Source organism: Mus musculus, chromosome 12 (genome assembly GCF_000001635.26).
Source record: "Mus musculus strain C57BL/6J chromosome 12, GRCm38.p6 C57BL/6J".
Lineage (NCBI taxonomy): Eukaryota > Metazoa > Chordata > Mammalia > Rodentia > Muridae > Mus > Mus musculus.
Genome location: NC_000078.6, coordinates 69,988,685 through 69,995,169, shown reverse-complemented (window position 1 = coordinate 69,995,169; position 6,485 = coordinate 69,988,685). Strand labels below are relative to the sequence as shown.

General features: G+C 43.3%; 1 non-coding gene across 1 annotated transcript; it reads left to right on the top strand.

Moving 5' to 3' along the window:
* Positions 1 to 276: 276 nt before the first annotated feature.
* Gm23579 lies at positions 277 to 380 on the top strand. The gene has a single exon (XR_003950395.1). It is a non-coding gene; the product is annotated as a U6 spliceosomal RNA (small nuclear RNA).
* Positions 381 to 6,485: the final 6,105 nt, after the last annotated feature.

Below are 6,485 nucleotides of genomic sequence, written 5' to 3'. Positions count from 1 at the left end.
ATATGTTCATTGTCCTCTTTCCACATTCCCCTTCTCAGCTAACAAGATAGTCACTGTGCTTATGGCATTTCCCTCCACACTTATTTCTATTACTTCTCCCTCACAAGCACTCTCGTCCTTCTCTGTCTCTACCCCCTTCTTCCACACTGCACCCTTTTACTCCCAGTGTTCTCACTCCCACTTCTTTAGACCTATTTTTTTTTCTTGCCTCACTGACATCTTTCAGGTTCCCAGACCTTCACCTACATTCATTAATACATATATTTAACATTTAAAATCCCTTTGGCAGCACATATACTAAAATTGGAATGATACAGAGAAGATTAACATGGCCCCTGCACAAGGATAACACACAAATTCGTGAAGCATTCCATATTTTTAAGAATGGATACAGAAAAGGTGGTTCATTTACACATTGGAATACTACTCAGCTATTAAGAATGAGGGCATCCTGAGTTTTGCAGGCAAATGGATGGAACTAGAAAATATCATCCTGAGTGAGGTAACTCAGACTCAAAAGGACATGCATGCTATATACTTACTAGTAAGTGGATGTAAGCCAAAAAAAAAAATAAATAATAATAATAAAAAGACAGAATACCCAAGATACAGTCCACAGAACTCAAAAAGGTCAACAAGCTGAAGTGCCCAAGTGAGGAAACCTCAGTCCCACTTGGGAGGGAGAAGAAAGCAATCACAAGTCGGGAGGGAGGGAGGAACCTAGGAAGGAAAGTGGGGGTGAAGAGTGGGGGAGGAGGGGAACCTGATCTGGTATTCAGTGAGGGAAAAGGACTGAAGCCCTGAGGGCCAGCAGAAAGAATGGAAACAGGCAACCTCAGGAGATAGGAGGTTGGGGGAACTCTCCAGAATGCACCAGAAACCTGAGAGGTGAGAAACTCTCACGACTCAAAGGGAGGGACCTTGTCCAACAGTAGGGAGAGGGAACTTATAGAGCCCACCTCCAGCAAGAAGACAGGGCATCAAAGGAGGGAGAGGGGGGCAACCCATAGTCACACCTCTGACCCATAATTGTTCCTGTCTGAAAGAATTACAGGGATGGAAATGGAGAGGAACCTGAGGAAAAGAGGGTCCAGAGACAACAGGCCCAAAGTGGGATCCAGGTCAAGGGGAGGTCCCAAGGCCTGACACTATTACTGAGGCTATGAAGCACTCACAAAAAGGGATCTATCATGACTGCACCCTGAGGAACCCAACAAGCAGCTGAAAGAGTCAGTCAGTTGCAGATATTTGCACCCAACCAATTGACAGAAGCAGCTGACCCCTGTTGTTGAATAGGGAAGGATGAAAGAAGCTGAGGAGAAGGGCGATCCTGTTGGAGTCTCAATTAACCAGGACCCCGAGATCACCAAACAGGTAGCATACACCAGCTGATATGAGGCCTCCAACACACATACAGTAGAAGACTGCCGGGTCTGTGTTCATTCAGAGATGATACACCTAGCCCTCAAGGGACTGGAGGCCCCAGGGAGTTTGGAAGTCAGGTGGAGTGGGGGTTGGGGCATCCACATGGAGACAGGGCCGGTGGGCAGGAGGTATGGAATGTGGAACAGTCGGAGGGTGGATGGGGTGGGGGGAAAATAAAATACGGAGCATTAAAAAATTTAATTAATCAATTAAAAAAGAATATATTAGAGGAAAAAAAGAAAAAGAAAAAAATTAAAATCCAGAATCTGCTTATAAACAAGAACACACATGTTTATTTTTCAGAGCGTGGGCAACCTTAACATAATGTTTTCCAGTTTTATCTATCTTCCTGAAAATTAAATTTTCTTTGTGGCTAAATAAAATTCCACTGAGTATGTAAAGCAGATTTTCTTTATCTGTCAGTTTATGGGCATCTATGGTGATTAAATTTCTTTGCTACTGTGAAGAGATCAGTGGTGGACATTGATGTGCAAGTGTCTCTTTAGCAGGATGTGGAGTTCTCTGAGTATACAACCAGGAGTTGCATAGCTGGGTCATATTCTAAGTCTGTTTTTAAAGAAGCCTCCAGACTGATTTCCACAGCGGCTATACCAGTTTGCACCCTCAGACAGTGACTAAGGGCTCTTCCTTACAAACATTGCTGTCAGTGTTATTTGCTTTCTTGAATGAGAGTTATAGTGATTGGGTGTGAGAAAATCTCAAAACAGTTCTCATTTCTATTTCTCTGATTCTGAGGATATTGAACAGCTTTAAAAAAAAAAAATTTACTGGCTATTGCATTCCTTTTCAGAGCTGTCTTGTCCATAGGCCCATTTGTTGACTACCAGTTTTGTTTCTGAGAGTGAGCTTGTTGCTTATGTATTGTAGCTCTTTATATCTTCTAGATATTAATCCTCTGTCAGATGTGGGATAAGCAAAGGGCCTCCCGTTCTCCAGGCATCTGCTCACTCTGTTAATATTTTGCTGGGCAGAAGAGCTTTACTTCTGTATAATTACATCTATCAACTCGTGGGGCTATTTACTATAGTATCAGAATTCTATTAAAAAATGTCTACCTAGCACCTATATCCTAGGGTCCACCTTATATTTTCCTTTAGCAATTACAATGTTTCTAGTTTTAAATAAAGGAGTTTGATTCCATTTAAGAGAGAGAGAGAGAGAGAGAGAGAGAGAGAGAGAGAGAGAGAGAGAGAGAGTCCTAGATAAGGGTCAAGAAAGTCTTCATAAAAGCATTCAGTAAGATAGAAAGGAGGCATTACAGAGACATCCCCCAGGAGATATTAAATAGAAGTAGAGCACTTTTTGGCAGGGAGAAGAAAGACTCCATGGTGTGGGGAAGCTCGGTTTCTTCTTGGGAGAGGAAAGAATAGTGCTAAGATACAGGTGAATTCTCTAATAGCTTGTTGAGGATAGATGAATATTTCGTCTCCATGTCCACTTACCACTTTTGGAGATCTTTACCTAGACCCTTTCAACAAGCAGGGCGTGGACCATCTGGTCAGATAGGTTTGCCGTGGAGATACTGACTACCTCTTGGTTCCCATGAGATATAGAACCAATAGAAACGTTTTCATGTAGAGCCTATAATAGCAGATCGAAGTAAACTTTATTGAATTCTCAAAAGACATCTTACCATATGCCAAGGAAAGACTATTTCTGGCTAAAGATAAGGTGAAATCTTAGAAGATAAAAGTTTCTCCATCCAGAAAAGCGAAACAGAAAGACCTATAACAGACAGAGGAAGTCAGAGGACAGGAATGACAAGAGTAAGACTTGGTCTGACTTTCAGACTGTTGGATGAACTCTAAATCCAGGCAGTAACAGTAATCTAAAAGCAGCCTTAAACTGCTATGATGAAATGCCTGAGGCAGCTAACTCACAAGGGAAAGGAATCTTGTTGGGTTCCGTTTTAGATGTTCATAGGCAGTAGCTCAATCCCGATGAGTGATAGCACACAAGGCAGGAAGGAATTCACACAGTGTCTGTCTACTAGCTCTCATCTAGCTAGGATGGAGGGATGGGAGGGGAAAGAAGGAAGGAAGCAGAAGGAATGGAAAGCGAGAGGTAGAGAGAAGAGGAGACAAGCGTGAAAGTGGGCGGGCCGTGCGGTTCTTTTCTAGGACACATCCCTGATGACCAAAACTTTACCATCTTCAATTGCACCTTCGAGATCAAATATCCAATCACAGGCCTTTTAGGGACACTCAAAACTACTTTCTGAACCACCTTAGTGGTTACCAGTGCCTTAGGGTTTCCATTTCGGTCACACCATGACCAAGGCAACTTGTAGTGACAATTCTGGAATTTTGGTCCATTTTCATCACGGCAGGGCCTTCTCACACACAAACATACACATACATGTCTCAGAGGGTTGTGAGCTGCCATGTGGGTACTGGAACTGAAACCAGGTCCTCTGAAGAGCAACAAATGCTTTTAACCACTGGGCTATCTTCCCAACTCATCCATTTAATTTTTACAGGAAATCAAAAACTAGCATAAAGAATTTGAGTTACTGAAAGCAGAGTAGGGATAAAAGTGTGATTTTCTATAGCATTAACATTCTGTTACTTCGGAAATTCTTTATGAAACAATAAAAACTTTATAATAGAAAGAGACCAATTTCTATACCGATTAGCCTACAGATTTGCCTTTTCATATGTGACACAAAGTGTTGAACTAAAACATTACAAATCTATTAAAATCAAATAGTCAAATTGCTTCATTTTCAGATTAGAAAGACTAGGGAGGCATGACGTTAGCCCGGGCCACACCTTAGTGTCACCTCTGAACAAACCTTTAATGTTCAATTAAAATGGCTGCTAATAAGATATAGCTCCCTACCTGCCATCTTTTCTACTGACAGTGCAATTTCAATGGAAAAATATCTCTACTGTGCAATCTAGTGCTAGCGTTATCAGCAGCAGTTTCTGGAGAATTATAGCTACAAGTCCTCGATGCTTCCATTGCTATCCCAGGAATCTGGGCATTTTTATAACACAGATGTGAGTTCAAAGCCTCTTGACTCAAAGCCCCATCTATTTACCATGAACTGCGACTGCTGCCTATAGACTGTTGATTCTGGATTGCATCCTCCTTGGTCAAAGAGACAAATTACAGGCCTTCAAGAAAGCACCTAATTAAGGCTTTCTCTCTGCTGTAATTCAAAGGATTGAACGGCTCTGGAAAAACAGCTTCGTAGGGAATGTGGATGGCTTTTAAAGCAAATGTGTAACAAACAGTGTGGACTCGTCTTGAATATGGTACAGCAGGGAAAGGCCCCAGACGGGACGAGAAACCTCCAGCTCTGACAGCCTTTGTTTGGTTGAGTTGATGACAAGCTCTCAGCACTGCAGGCTGACCTGGATGGATGCTCAACGGAGGCTGACTTTGAAATCTTGTTCCTCCTGCCTCACCCTCAAGCACTGAGACATCTTACAGGCTTGCTCACTGTACCTAGCTCTGCTCTTCATCTCCAGCTGGTGGGTGGTACAGGATATCTGATCACACTGTGAGCCCCAAGATCATGTTATCTATTGAAAAAAACTTGTTTCTAGTTGTGGTGTGGCTCAGTCCTTAGCCCACACCTTTCGTCTCTCTGGCTGGAATACAGACATGCCCTCAGCACACACCTTTAATTCTAAACTATGAAGCTAAAGTTAGTTTGTAGAAGGAAGCACCCATATTTGAAAGTGGTGTCTGCAGTGAGAAGGGTCCAGAAGATTAGTATATATTGCTGAAGTTAAGTTTGAGGCCAAGCAGAGCAAAAAGTCAGAAGCCAAGAGAGAAGCCAGATTGAATCAGTCAGCTCGGAGAGGAGTTTGCGACGGAAGAGCTGAGTTGAATCAGCCGGCCAGAGTTCAGTAAGAACAAGAAAGGGTGAGCTTACTCAGTGGCAAGTCTCAGAGGCTGAAAACATTCTAAGCCTAAATTAGACTGAGGCTAGAAGCTTCCAGAACTAGGCTTAGGTTAGCAGACCGAGGCAGTAAGCCTCTGGAGATGACAATTACATGAAGCGAATAAAAGTCACACTAAAGCAATTTTAGATGGGCCTAGAAACCCCGGGGGCGGGGGGCAGATTCTCAGAAGTAACCTGTCCTGTCCACGATGCCTTCCTGGTCCTCTGCTTCCAGTAACTCACGTGATGATGAAGACCCTCCCCGTCTGGCCCAGAAACAGGAAGCCAGGTGACCATGGTCTAAACCTTTAAAACTCGTAACTCTAAACCAGGTTTTCTCCTTTACATCGTTTTGTCAGACGATGGTCACAATCATGAGAAAGGTGACTAGTGTCGTTCTGCCACCAAACAGGAAGGTGATCTAAGACAACATGTAATGTTTTTTTCATGAGTTTAACATAGTTGATTTCAGAACTCCCATCCAGCTACAAAATCCTATGACTTTTCCTCTCATGAATGTGGAAAGCATACTTCACTCCATTCTCTGGAAAGCCCAGGTCTAAGGAACTATCTTAACAAGATCCCAGCAACCTCACTTCCTGTCCTCTGAGGTCAGCCTTGGGAATTTTAGGGCAACTTCTTTCTCCTTTACCTCCCTTCCTCAAATTCTTCACGGAAAACCCCATTGTCTTTTCTCTTTCACCCTTGCGTGTTCTCTATCTGCACTACCGACTCTTTAGAGCTAGCATTTGTATCTGAACCACAGCAATACTTGAGTGCGCTTCCTCTCCTCAGACAACGTGCTCTATGAACTGCGTTTGGGTAATGAAGGTTTACACAAGGAGCAACCCTTTGTTCTCTTTTTCTTTTTATTAGATATTTACATTTCAAATGTTATCCCCTTTCCCGGTTTGCCTTCCAAAAACTCCCTCTCCCCTCCTCTCTCCCCCTGCTCACCAACCCACCCACACCCGCTTCCTGGTCCTGGCATTCCCCTACACTGGGGCATAGAAACTTCACAGGACCAAGGGCCTCTCCTCCCATTGATGACCGACTAGGCCATCCTCTGCTACATATGCAGCTGGAGCTATGAGTCCCACCATGAGTAATCTTTGGTTGGTGATTTAGTCCCTGGGAGCTCTGA